Source organism: Halichoerus grypus, chromosome 10 (genome assembly GCF_964656455.1).
Source record: "Halichoerus grypus chromosome 10, mHalGry1.hap1.1, whole genome shotgun sequence".
NCBI lineage: Eukaryota > Metazoa > Chordata > Mammalia > Carnivora > Phocidae > Halichoerus > Halichoerus grypus.
This window is the reverse complement of record NC_135721.1, coordinates 132,214,385-132,229,466: the sequence shown is the minus strand read 5'-3', so window position 1 is coordinate 132,229,466 and position 15,082 is coordinate 132,214,385.

Sequence of the window (15,082 nt, the reverse complement as noted above, 5' to 3'; positions counted from 1 at the left end):
AGGGCAGTGGAGGAAGATCTTCTGTTCAGATGTTCATAAAGCAGCAATTTCATGTCTAGAAGTTGTCCCTAGAGAAGTAATCCATGATGTGCGGCAGAAATTTAAACAGAAGAATGTTCATTCCAGGATTGCCGACAATAGTTTAAAAAATGATATCCAACAACAGGGAAATGACTGAATAAATTATAGCAATTCCATGTGATGAAATATCACACAATTCAAAATCTTGTTTTAGTGACTCTGGACATATATAAATGCTCCTAACATGACAATTTGTAAAAAAAAAAAAAAGTAGCAAACCAAAATTGCCCACATGGTATAATCCAATGTTGTAATAAAATTCATCTACGTATCTAACTATGTCTGTATGCATGCATGTATGTATCCATCCATCCATCTATCCACCTAACAAAACACTGGAATCAAACAATTTTTAAAGTGAGAATGTTAATATATAATTGTGCTTGTTTTAAAAATAATTTTGGGGGCAACTAGGTGGCTCAGTCGGTTAAGCGTCTGACTCTTGATTTCAGCTCAGGTCTTGATCTCAAGGTCATGAGTTCAAGCCCCACACTGGGCTCCACACTGGGCGTGGAGCCTACTTAAAAAATAAATAAATAAAAATAAAACTAATTTTGTAAAATTTTCCAGGTATGTGCAATGCAGAGGTATTACTTTTATAAACCACACACACACACACGCACACTCACACACACATGCAGAGCAATACAAGCTTAGTACAAACATCAAACATAAAAAAAGCCCATGTGTGACAACTGTTATCATCATCTCCTCTACTTTTTGTTGTGCCAACTCAAAAGATTATTAATCCTGAGGAAAATGTACTACCCTGACAGTTACCATGAATTATATTGAATCGTATGAAATTGCTGTGTTTGTAGGTAAAAAATACTGGCAATTTTATAAATACTGGTTCAATCTATTATCTATAGCATATTCTTTAATCTGAATGAAAATTACTAAATCCCTCCAGACTCATCCTTTACTATAAAGGGCTGTGCTTTCGGAGACTTTGTGATGAAAGTGGTCATGTGTTTTATTTTTTTTAGATGGGGGATTTCTGCAACCAGAGAGGACCCCACACCCTTAGAAGGACCTCAAGTTTGATGTATACTGTGTTATCGCTGTTGCAAAATTCTTAATGACTTTTGAACAGTGGGCTCCATGTTTTCCTCTGCACTGGGCCCCTCCAGTTCTATAGTGATCCTAGATGGGAATATTCTTGAAGCCAATGGCCTGTGATTTCAAGTATGCATATAAAGAAGATGGTATTTTTGGAAACCCTAAGGGAGTAGTCAAATAAAATTGCCCTCATTTTCTAAGCCATAAACCTATGTACATTAACACTAGCCTCTGTGTCATTGGGAACATCTCAAGGGATGCAGTAGGTGGCTGGGTGTAGGAGGTAATGGAAGGCATCACTGGGTTTTTCTAACCAAAAAAAAAAAGTGATAAAGTTATATAACTCCCTAGGGTCCAAATGGGCTTGTGGAGTCCTCATTATTGCATTCATAAGCTTTCCATATGCCCATCAAGAAGAAAAGGCGTTTTACTTGCTTTTGGAATGGAACTGGCAGGAAATGAAACAGCTCCGACTTCTATTGTGTCCCTCAAATACAGCAAATATGATGCTTGTTAGGGTGGATTCCTGCCTTATTAAGACTGTTACCCAGCTGAAGGTACTCAGCTGCACTCCTGCTTCCTGCCGGAATGATGCCCTTACTTAATGGACAGGAGAGGGAGACGCAGAAGATAGAACTTCAGTTTGTCAGTTTCCCTCTCTCAGACACCTAGAAAACATGCCATTGCATTTGATCTATCACACTTTTGAGGGACTGTGGTACAGTCTCTTACTCTAAATAATAAAATTTCCAGAAGGAATATTCTTGGGATGTGCAGCCCAATCTTCAGGGAGTCCTTGCTTATACGGCATTGTCTCCATATCTTTTAAAGATTTTATTTATTTGAGAGAGAGAGAGAGAGTGCAAGCGAGAGAGCACAAGCAGGGGGAGCAGCAGAGGGAGAGGGAGAAGCAGACTCCTTGCTGAGCAGGGATCCCAATGTGGGGCTCGATCTCAGGACCCTGAGATTATGACCTGAGCCAAAGGGAGCCACTTAACTGCCTGAGCCATCCAGGTGACCCAATTCTCTATATCTTTTATATGACTCTTTCGAATCAAGCAATATTCTGTTGTCTAGTATATCCCAGTACAGAATTTATCATTGAAAAATCAATCATTTTGCATAGTATATCCACACCTAAGACTATATCCCAGGTAAATAGTTAATAATATTCACAAACATTTAAGTACAAGAACACTCATTTCAGGATTGCTTAAAATCCTTTTAAAAACTTATGTCCAACCATTAAAAATGATAGCAACTCCATGAAATGGACAGTTGTACAGTCATTAGAAATCTTATTTATAAAAAATCGTTAATGACATGAAGTAGTGTTATATCTCAACATATTAATCCACCTTTTGCCTGTGTATTCAGCCACCCAAGACCACACAGAAGTAAAAATAGTCAAAGAATTCAACAGGCTAACAATGCGATAAAGATTTGGATCTGCACTTGGAGCAGCAGTTTTTCCTCTCTCAGAGGCTAGAGGAGGGAAAGATGCTAGTTGAACAGGAGACTCAAATTCTAGAGAAGCTGGATGCCTGGGAGAGACCATGTGTCCTAAGCATGGGAGGGATGCAAAGACTATTTCATTGTGAGAAGCAGGACGGGGAGTGAAAGATTCTCAGAGTTGCTGGCATTAGTCATCACTGGAAGATCCGCCATGCAACAGCCCTGGGTACTCTTCAACTCCTCGGGAGAGAGGATCTGAGAGACGGACCCACTGGGAGGGGATGTGAAGGGGGAGACCCTGCTATCCTGGTCAAGGTGGAACTTGGTAGAACCAGTCGGAAATATCTCTACAAGTATGGCAGCAGTGGACAAATCATAAGTAATAACCTGGTTATTTTGTTATTTTGTTTTTGTTTTAGAATATGTGGCAGCTCTGTGATTTATTCTTTCATTCAATAACTACTTCACAAACATCTGTTATTTGCCAGCTACCCTGCTAGGTACTCACTGTACATTGTTGAACATGATAGTTTTCTGTCCTCAGGAGATTGTGCATCTTCATGAAGGAACTCTCAGGTCAGTGCAAACAGAACACAATAGGAGAGCATGAGAATGTTACATTGGGGTAATGTTTTTCTCCATAGAAATACAACCATTAATATGAATGGTGGCATGAAGAATTTTGAGTTTTGCTGGTCCAGCACATAAATCAGTCTTCAACAAATGCTTGGAGAAGAGAGTGACGGATAGGTTCTGATTTGATTTCTTTCAAAATTCGTTTTGAAACTTGGGGAAGGATTCTCTCATAAAGTCTCCAAGTGAGCAGTTCTCAGTCACGATGCATTGATATCTGGTATGTTGAAGTCAGTTTTGAGATGTGTTACCAATAATTAGAGTACCGAGGTTTTTTTTTCTAATCACTTTAAAAAATATAGTTAATTGTATTTCATTAAAGTGATGGTTTGCATCATGATACCTAGAAGAGGAAAGACTGCACTTAGAACCAGAGGGCTGGGAATTGTCATGAAACTGACATCCAGTTTTACCTCTGTCTCAATTCACTGTGGATTACTGTTATGGTACTTTAATTTGAAAACTATTTTTAAATTGAAGACATCTATGAGAGTTAGTAGATTTGTTCATTATTTATTTATTTTTGACTGCTGAAGCTTCATCTTGAAACCACTGTTTCTGGGTTTTTTTGTTTGTTGATAATTACCCATATAAAAGATCACATCAAGAAACATTCACGTCCATTTTTACATATGGGCAATATAAATTTTAAAAATCAGAGACATTAAGGAAAGTCATCCAGTGTTATGTCTGGCCTGAACTGAAATGGTCCATGCATAAGATAATTAAGAGTAGGGACTGTGGTGAACTTCAGAATGTATGCCGGATTTGAAACACTTCATTATAAAAAGAAAGAAAGTTGTGTGCAGAAAAGAAATTACAATCTCAGATCACCTTTGTCTCACCTTCTCTTTGCTTAAATACCACCATCATGTACTTGCTTTCAATGCCTTCTCTTCCGTTGATAGGATTCTCATAATTTGTGTTTTTTAAAGCCTTAATTTTTGCTAAGAGATTATATACATGAACAAGAACACATAGCCAGTAATTCATAATCAGTAGAAGAATATTTAGCTCTATTATACCAAAAGAGCTGGAGAACATAAGGTAGAATTTTCCAGAAGGCAAGTGAACCTGGAATCACAGAAGTTTCAATGACTCTTTAATCTTCTTTCTCCTGGTATTCGCAAGGAGTTCACATGATGTCTCCATTAGTTAAAACTTTGATTGCCAGTGATAAAAATTCTTATTCTAACTGACCTAAGCAGAAAAGGGAAAATCTGATTTTTTGTTTTAGATAATGAAAATATCCTAAATTAGAGTTAGTTTTCAAGGAGGCAAACCATATCAGGGGCCAGGTCTCTGCATTTTGTCTCTGCCCCCTTCCATGTTGACTGCATGCTCTGGTTCTATGTAATGGCCCCGGACCTACATCACGCCAGCCTGAAGTCCAGTGGAGAAGAAAGTGTGCTTCTCTTTCAATATTTTTCTCAATAAGCCAGACTCAGGCTCTGCTTCTCTGAAACCCACTCCAAGAGAGCAAGAAAGGGAAAAACAGAAACAAGAACAAAAACGGTGTTGGGAGAGTAACTTCCTCTAGCAGGATCTCCGATAATAGAGGATAATGGTTTTTCTACTTTTTGAATGCTCAGAGCAATGGATGGATAAGGATCTCAGATTCCTGCTGATTCCCGTCGGAATAAAGAAAAGCTTTATCATTTTTTTTTTTACTCTTTTTTTTTTTTTGGACAAAGATTCAAATCAAATTCACATGGCTGTTATGAAACACTTACAATGTCAAGTCACCCAAGCCCCCTCTTGGATGACCCTGGGATTCAATGTTCTGGGAAGAGCTGGGAAGAGTGAAGACCTGGGTTTTCGGGACTCAGCGGCTACTCTTTGTTTTGAGTGGGTCAGAGGTCCTTGAGTCGAAAGCCTAATGTTGAATTAATGCTGTGTCATTTAATGTGACTCTACGAAAAAAAGACCACGGTGAGTGGAAATTTTATGACTAAAGAAAATGCATCTAAATTCCATGTATTTTGGAGGTAACCTCCTCGAAGCTTTCTGGCTTTCTGACTTCACATTCCAAAGACCAGGAATGAAAGAGGAAGGACCATAATTGAAGGGCACGGTATAAGCACAGTTGATCGCAAAGAACAATAAATTGCCATCAGCAATCAATACATTATTTTCCAAAGCTTGTCTGGGGAGAATCATTCCATCTTCACAGACACAGTGAATGTTTGTCAGATTTATTGCTGTTTGCTGGGGGTTTATACAGCATCATATTTCCAATGGAATCCATAAGGAAGCGAAGCTTGGTTATTCAGCCTTTCCCTGCAGTGTGTATAAGCTGCTCAGAAATCTCAGAAAGCCTTCATGCAGACTTGTAACAGAGCAGTCTTTTCCATGTGCAATTAATTGATCAATCAAGATGAGATTCCTAGGTTATTAATTTAACTGTTCACTTCTTAATGCTTGACTTTGCAAATAGGGGTCCACATTAGACAAATTTATTTTATTAATGCAGATAATATTAAACATTTAGGCCGTCCTGACATACGAGGCTGAGTTTTATATATTTAAGGGATCATTTAACATGTATCAGGACACTAAAAATATATAAATATATTGGCGGTAGCCACAGAATGTACTGAATCCTATAGGTTATAATTTAAATATAGCAGGAAATTGGGGCTCCTGGGTGGCCCAGTTGGTTAAGCAGCCGACTCTTGATTTTGGCTCAGGTCATGATCTCAAGGTCATGGGATCAAGCCACGTCAGTCTCCCTGCTCAGTGGGGAGTCTGCCTCGGGATTATCTCTCTCCCTCTGCCTCTTGCCCTCCCTGCTTCCCCACCCCACCTCACTCGTCTCTCTAATAAAAAATAAATCTAATAAATCTTTTAAAAAAATCTTTAAAAATAAATACATCTTTAAAAAATCAATCAATAAAGAAACTTTAGATAATTATATTACTTAAAATATTTAAAAAATAAATAAAATTTTAAAAAATCTTTAAAAAATAAATACAGCAGGAAAATAAAATATGAAGATTTTGGATTCAGGTGCAAACAATTTGAAGGAGAAGTACACCAAACATTGAAATTTTTTCCCCTAAAATCCTTACGTAAAAGTATTGGGAACTTTAGATATATGGTGAAAACTGACTTAGTTGCAAGTCACTAATTTGGAGTTCATGATGATTTGACCTTAGCTAGACTAACATTTACTTGTTCCTTCTACTCAGAGAGAATTAGCTATGCTACATAAAAAGATTTTGCCAGGGCGCATCGTATCTATTTGTTAAAGTACTTGATAGCACGGAAATTGCATTTCATTGAGATTGTTTTGTAATTTACCTGGACTCCAATTAGTCCAAAATTGTGATGTTTGACCATGCTTCACTTTATGCCACAAGAACGTCTAGTTCAAATTTTAAATATGACATTCCCTTCTAACAAAATATTTTTATAAAATTAGGCTTTTTTCCTTTTAAAAATATCTTTCTTTTAGTTTTTATACCATAAGTAATACTGGAATGTAATGTTTAATAAAATAGTCACCATTCTGGGTAAACCTCTGCTTTTATTATTTGTGTCCTGAAATAGTCATTTTATTAACTGAAATCATAAACTGTCTTAGCTCTAAATATAAATTTAGCAGAGCCAATAAAATGTTACCTGGCCATTTTTAACCAGTGCTTTGGAGAAGCTTAGATGTTTCCAAAGTCCTATATTGGAAAAAATAATCAATGGCCAAGGGTCTTGTGTCAGATGAACGCATAGCAAGGTGATTTCTAAGACAGATTTTAATAAAAACAAAAACATTCAAAGAGTAACTTTCCTGCTTGAGACAGTCTCTCCATCTGAATGCAAAAAGAGGTGAGAAACACTCCATTTGTAACTTTCCCCATCTAGAGCATAAAATCCCACTTTCAGAACAGGCATCAGGGAAAATGGGGATTTTCTCATTATCCCAGGGACCTTTTCCAACCTGCCATGTCTTCTAATGAATAGCCATGAGGTCTCTGAAGCAGCCTCATCCCCAAGAGAAGTCCAAGAAGACTTTCAGTCTTGGGGTGAGTCACTCCTGAGAAATCTTATCCCCAGAACTAAAGAATAGATAGGGGGTGTGGCTGAAGGGAAAGCTGCTTATATTCTGTTTCTAGTAAAAATACCATGGGTGTGAGGAACACTGATTTTCATCAGCCTCCCACAGGTTATGAGAAAATTGGAAATTCTAGTAAAGTTCCCAAAGCCCTAAGTTTCTATTAGGCACTCTATAACCTAGGGCCACCATCTCAGAAGATATACTCACGATATTTAACAGTCCTACAAATTCTTCTGTTTATCTGCACTCTCCCCCTTCTTTTACAATTGCCTTTCAGCTTAAAATCACTGATCTGTAAGATAAGGCCACTTCTGGTCATTTATTCACCAAATACTTATTGTTCTAGATCAGACATTGTCGATAGGCACTGGAGATGTAGAAATTAATGTGACAGACAAAATCCTTTTCATAAGAGACCTTATGCTCCTGGGTGGGGATGTAGGGAGACAGGAGACAAGTTTGTGATATAAAACTTGAGAGCTGTAAGTCCTATAACACACAAAGCCAAGCGTGGTGTTGCAGTGGTGGAGTTGAAATAGTGGTTGTTTTAGTTAAAAAATCAGAAGGCATTTTTGGCTTTAATAGGCAGTCTTTCAAAGTATTCATCAAAAGGCTGATCTATCTTTGTGAGTATTCATCACAGACCTGTAGAGAAACAGAACTAATAGGATGGAGATGGAGATATAGAGTAAATGTAGGTGGTGTAGATGTAGACGTAGGTGGTGTAGGTGTAGACGTAGGTGGTGGAGGTGTAGACATAGGTGGTGTAGGTGTAGGTGGTATAGGTGTAAACAGGTGGTGTAGGTGTAGACATAGGTGGTGTAGGTGTAGACATAGGTGGTGGAGGTGTAGACATAGGTGGTGGAGGTGTAGACATATGTGTTGGAGGTGTAGACGTAGGTGGTGTAGGTATAGTGTAGGTGGTATAGGTGTAGACATAGGTGGTGGAGGTGTAGACATAGGTGGTGGAGGTGTAGATGTAGGTGGTGTAGGTGTAGACATAGGTGGTGTAGGTATAGGTGTAGGTGGTGTAGGTGTAGACGTAGGTGGTGGAGGTGTAGACATAGGTGGTGTAGGTGTAGATGTAGGTGGTGTAGGTATAGTGTAGGTGGTGTAGGTATAGGTGTAGGTGGTGGAGGTGTAGACATAGGTGTTGGAGGTGTAGATGTAGGTGGTGTAGGTGGTGTAGGTGTAGACGCAGGTGTTGTAGGTATAGGTGTAGGTGGTGTAGGTGTAGATATAGATGGTGGAGGTGTAGACATAAGTGGTGTAGGTGTGCAGGTGGTGTAGGTGTAGACGTAGGTGGTGTAGGTGTAGACATAGGTGGTGGAGGTGTAGACATAGGTGGAGGTGTAGACGTAGGTGGTGTAGGTATAGTGTAGGTGGTGGAGGTGTAGACATAGGTGGTGTAGGTGTAGACATAGATGGTGGAGGTGTAGACATAGGTGGTATAGGTGTAGGTGGTGGAGGTGTAGACATAGGTGGTGTAGGTGTAGGTGGTATAGGTGTAAACAGGTGGTGTAGGTGTAGATGTAGGTGGTATAGGTGTAGACATAAGTGGTGTAGGTGTAGATGTAGGTGGTGTAGGTGTAGACGTAAGTGGTGTAGGTGTGCAGGTGGTGTAGGTGTAGATGTAGGTGGTGTAAATGTAGTGTAGGCGGTGTAGGTGTAGACGTAGGTGGTGTAGGTGTAGACATAGGTGCTGTAAGTATAGTGGAGGTGTAGATATGGATATATATTTATAAGAGCAGATTTATGATAACAATTGGTTCATGCAGTTATGGGACTGAGAAGTCCCACAATCCTCTGTCTGCAAGCTGAAGGACCAGGAAAACTAGTGGCATAATCCACTCAAGTCCAAAGGCCTGAGAACCAGGCAGCCCTGGTGTAAATCCCTGAGTCCAAAGGCCTGAGAACCAGCAGCTCTGATGTCCAAGGAGCAGGAGAAGAGGGACATTCCAGCTCAAGAAGAGAAAGAGAATTCATCCTCCTTCACCTTTTTGTTCCATTCAGGCACCCAGTGGATTAGATGATGCCCACCCACGTTGGTGAGGATGGCTGTCTTAGTCCACTGAGTCAAATGCTAATTTCTTCTAGAACTATCCTTATGGACACATCCACAAATAATGTTTCACCAGCTCTCTGGGCATCACGTAGGTCAGTCAAGTGAACATATAGAATTAACCCTCAGAATGGCACTAGAGTTCATCTTTATCTTGGCTTGTTAATCATATCCATGTCCCCTTTATACATAAAGGCTATTTATGGCCATTTGACTTTGGAAGGCCCATGCATTTGAAGCTTGAATTTGTACAGTTTTGTTATTTCTGTTGAAAAAAATTGTGTCTCATCAGTCCCATGTGAGGAGGGGAAGAAGGGATGGCTGACTTTGAAGTCAGACGTGCCGCATAGGTTCCTTCTGTGGGAGGTAGGATCCCTGCAGCACACACATTACTAGTGGAGACATGCTCCCATCTCCTTCAATCCACAGAATCCTGTTGATTTCAAAGGTGTTCTCTGAAGATAAGGTTGCATACCAACGGATAGGTCAGAGCCTAAGAGATTGCACATCAGCAGTCTTTCTCCTTAAATATGCACTTTTAGCTTGCAGGCCTTTCAAACAATAGAGTTGTCAATAATTTAGCAAATAATCTCCTATGTCTTAAAATTTTTATAGCACTTGGGGTTTGCAATCTGGTAATGTTTTACATCCTGGATGCTGCTACAAATCAAAAGTATTTATTGCATAGCCAAGTACTTATACAAACAGAGCTCTCCTAGAAAAAATTGGGGAGGGGGGAGGACAGATGTTTGTAGATAAATATTTGTAAAATAAAACTGTTTTAATGAGAAAGCTTGTTGCAGAGAGAATGGAATGGTTGTGTGACTCGGAATGCAAAATTGGGTAACGATCATCTCATTTTGCTTGGTTTGTGATGAGATCTTCAAACTCTAGTTTGACTAGTCAGATGAGATCTGAAAGTGAGAAAAATGGGTTTCTGTTTATTGCTCACAATGGTGCCCTGCACTTAGTAGATGCATAATGAACTTGTGTTACTTTGAAGCCTCTCTGATTTATGGGGACACATGGTAGTCCTGAAAACCAGTTTTATTCTTCAACCAAGAACTCACAAGCATCGTGCTATGCCTCCAGCTCATGTGTGTCAGGAGATTATTAGAGAAGTGCATGGAAATGCGTGGAATATTGGTGTTTTTATTGGTATTATTTATTTACTACACCAGTGGTTCTTAACTCCATTCTTACCAATGTCAATTTTTATAACAAATATTTCCTAATATATCTTTTGCTCTTATGAGCTATACCTCATGGGTAACATAGCCTATTTATCATATAATTTTAAAATATAATGCCCTAATTATAATATAAATGAGAAATAAGAGAAAACTATTGTAACTTATAACAATAATAATATCATGTGTATTTTAGGCCTGACCATGCTAGAAGACAAAATATAGCAACCAAATGTTTGCACTTGGATATAAAATTGCCTGTTTATTCACATCTACACAAGTAGAGCAGATGCATTGTGTTGGTTGTTGTATTTAGAAAATACTGAGAATTTCCAAAATGATAAATGAATGACTCAGTAGAATTCTAAAGTAAAAGCTTACATCAATATACACAGAGATTGTGCTCCTGGAAAATGGAGTATTTAAAACTGTGAAAACAAGGGGTGCCTGGCTGGCTTATTCGGTAGAGCATGTGACTCTTGATCTTGGGGTTGTGAGTTTGAGCTCCACATTGGGCGTAGCATTTACTTAAAAAAAAAACTATAGAACTGCTATTTTAGATTTGTATATGAAGTGCAGTCCGATTCTAGGCTCAGAAGATTGTGAACAAATTGTCACCTACATGAACATTCAGAGTCATTCAGGATATAGGCGCAACCTTTGCTTTGTAGACAGAGATGTCTAGTATCCCTGGACCCCATTCTCCAAACTATAGTCACGGCCGATCCCATCTCTCACTCACTGCGACAACCAAATTAAATGTCCCTTTATGTTTTCAAAATGTTCTCTATGAGGCTATCCCATGACTGTTGAGATCCACTGAATTAAGTCATGAAGACAAGATGGTGATTGTGAACCTCTCTGCTGGCTTATCCTGTGATAGCCTTTTGCTATTTTTTCCAAGTCCCTGATAATTTTTGAGGCAGCGACGCCTCATGGTGATGTCACCATCACACACTGACAACTGGTTGATGGCCAAGTTTTCCCGTTTTCTAGTCATTTAAAAGGGAAATGAGTGGAAATAAAATGAACCCTACATGTTTAAAAGTAGTTTTGGTTTAAATAACCACAGAACTGGAAAGATAAATTATTGTTACATGGAGGGAGCAATCAATCCACAGAAGAAAAACATGAAGAAGACAATGTAATTGTCTTGTAATGGAAATATGTTAAAAAAAAAAAAAAAGACAAGACTAACAATTTTTGAATTTTTGGTTCTATTATTGATTCTAGAATTTTCTTTTTTTAAATTAAGTAGGCTCCACACCCAGCATGGAACCCAGTGTGAGACTTGCACTTAACAACCCTGAGATCAAGACCTGAGCTGAGATCAAGAGTCCAATGCTTAACCGACTGAGTCACCCAGGAGCCCCTGATTCTAGAATTTTCTGACTTTGGTGTCATATAGAGGCCATGGGGAATGGAAGAGTATAAGCTTTGGAGCTAGATTACCTGAGTTCTGGCAGTTAACAATGTATACTTGGCTAATTGCTTCTTTTTTTTAAATTTTATTTATTTTTGAGAGAGAGAGAATTACAGAGAGGGAGAATGAGAGGGGTGAGGGTCAGGGGGAGAAGCAGACTCCCCACGGAGCAGGGGGCCCGATGCGGAACTCGATCCCGGGACTCCAGGATTATGACCTGAGCCGAAGGCAGTTGCTTAACCAACTGAGCCACCCAGGCGCCCCTTGGCTAATTGCTTCTTTATGCTCCTGTTTCCTCACGTGTAAAATACTGATAATAGTAGTGCCTTCTTCATGTAATTGCTTTGAGGATTAAATGAGCTTTATTATGGGCGAAGTGTTTAGAATGGTGCCCAGCAAATAGTAAAGCCATAAGTATGATGTTAAGGAGATTAATAGAAAAAAATCATAGCCCTTAAATCATGTGTCAACTTTGTCTCTAAGTACCACAGAAGGAGAAAAGAAACTTAGTGTGAAGGCATATGTATTTCCTATACACCTGCAGGTGTAAACATGCACACACCACTGAAACATACAATAAACATCTTTAAGCAAGAGGTAGTGGATGTTTTAGAAAGCATACTGGGGATGGAAATCAGATCTGAGGTTTAGATTCCTCATCTGAGAAACGAGATGATTGCAGTTTATATGAAATAATAATAAAGTAATATGTGTTGAACTTGACCATGTGTGAGATGCTGTGCTGAGAACTTCACACCCATCTCACCTTCTTCTTACGATCATGCTGTAGGAACTGTTACAGTTTTGCATTTACAGCTCATCCTTTTTCAGATGTGAGACTATTATCACCCTCCTTGGGCGCAGAGCTTTGGAATCCAGCTTCATGTGTCGGTGTGGAAACTGGGCTGCCCTTTCTCTGAGATTTCATTCTGCCGCAGGGTTTGCCAGACTCTCTTGCTCTGGCCACATCCAGCCACATCTTTGATGAGGCATCTCACCTCAAGCCATTTTGAAACAAATAGATAAAGGGTTGGTGAAAAACGGCGTGTAGGAGCGTGGCATCGGTTTGAATGCCTCCAGGGTGTTTTTGGAGACCTAGCCCGCTCCTGGGGCTCTCCTCGCCCCAGGACAATTAGTGTGATCTGATGATTCAGAGATCAGTATTGAATTCATTCTTTAGAATTCTTTATTCTTTTAAGCCGGAAAAATGGGGCCGATCAGTAACTTTCAAAAGTGCTGCATACCATTTGCGAATTGAGAGCCGCATAAAGAACACTGTTTAGTATGTCTTTGAAAAGATTTGTGGAAAACATCTAAGGTACATAATTGTTGGATTGTGATGGTTGTTCATGAGATTGAAGCTTGCGTAAGGTGTTTAGTATTTCAAACCTTTTAAGATGAATTTTCACCATCTAGTCAACATTAACTTGAGAGTATTCAGAAGGAGGGCATAGATAGGGAGAGCTCACGGATGCATGTGGCAAAAACAAAAAACACAAAACACCCAAATGAGATGAATGCTCAATTTGAGTGAGCAATGCAGTGATCTTTTTGTCAGATAAAAGTCCAGGATTATCACTTTATTTTGTTAAGCAAAAATACAATGTGAGAAGAATATCTTCTTTAATTATTTCATTTTATCCCAAAGGATGGATTCAAGGGATGCCAGTCTTAAAAAAAAAAGTTCACTCAGGTGATTCACAATCTTGGAGCTTACACATGCCCAGAAAATCATGAATTCACAATATAATACTGAGCTTTTGACGCCCTCATATGCATGGCTTCTCGCTCTCTCTCCCTATGCCCTGAATCTCCACTCTCTACAACTTTCTGAGCTCTGTCTCAGGTAGAATTTCCTTCTTACATTTGACAGCTGTAGTTAATAGGCTTTATTTTCAAACTGAAGAAGTTAACATACAAAAGAGATTTCAGAACTTTCTAACCACTTAATGGATGAAACTGAAATCCCTGAAAGGTTATTAATAGAAAGGCTGGAGCTATTTAGATATTCGAAGCTGGAATTTTTACTGAACCTAAAATACTTCTTTATTTGAAGATGTAAGGGGTGAACGCAACCTTATGATTCCGAGGAAGTATTTGGATTAATAAATGTGAAAGAACTTGAATGTGAATTTATAAGTACTCTTCAGTGTAATGAGCCATTATTACTGTTCTTATTATAGGAATCCCACATTTTCAATCTGGAATTTATGTGTTTCCAGCAACTAATCTTTTTTTTTCCTTTCAGAATCTACACAGTATATATTCATCCTAATGAAGAGGCGTTTGAAAAATTCTTATGGAATGAAGTGGTTTCATTTGATATTTACAAAACCTCACAAGCCTTTAACTAGAATTAAACTATTTACACACACACACACACACACACACACTTTTATCTTTCCTCTCTTGAATATCTTGAATTTGTTGAATAGACATTTAATGAATGCATGTCCTATGGACTGGACACACCGAGACCGATATACTTGAGCACATACTTTTAAACAATTAATATTAAATGCATCCATTACATAAGTAACACAGACTCGTTGAGGGAAGTTTGGACAAGTGAAACATCACAAAGGGGTGAATCATCCATAATCCCATTCCTTGAAGACAGGTCCTACCAAGATGCTGGTAAGCCTCCTGGGACTTGGGTTTGTCTCTATCACTCTCTTCACTTTGTATTTAGATGAAACAGGATCATGTTATGTATGTTGTTTCATAGTCCGTTCTTTTCTTCACATTATATTAACATTTCCACAAACCGATGAATATTCTTCTACAACATGACTTTGAACCAGCACATGTTAATTCATCCTATGGCTATACCAGAGTTGTGTAGCCTACCTTAATTAAAAGGAGTGAACATTCTGAGGTGTTTGGTACAGATGAACAAATTGCCCTTGAGAAAGCTTGTCCCAACAACCCCTTTGTTATTTGCTCTCATGTCATCTTGTCCTTCTCCTGGGCAACATTTATTGTGCCACTAAATGAATACTTAACTCACCGCTTGATACGCATGTCTTCTCCTGGAATGTAGGTTCTATGAGGACAGGGGGCTGTCTTCTATCTTCAGCACCTGGAAATGTGCCAGGTACAAAGTAGTCACTTGAGAGATT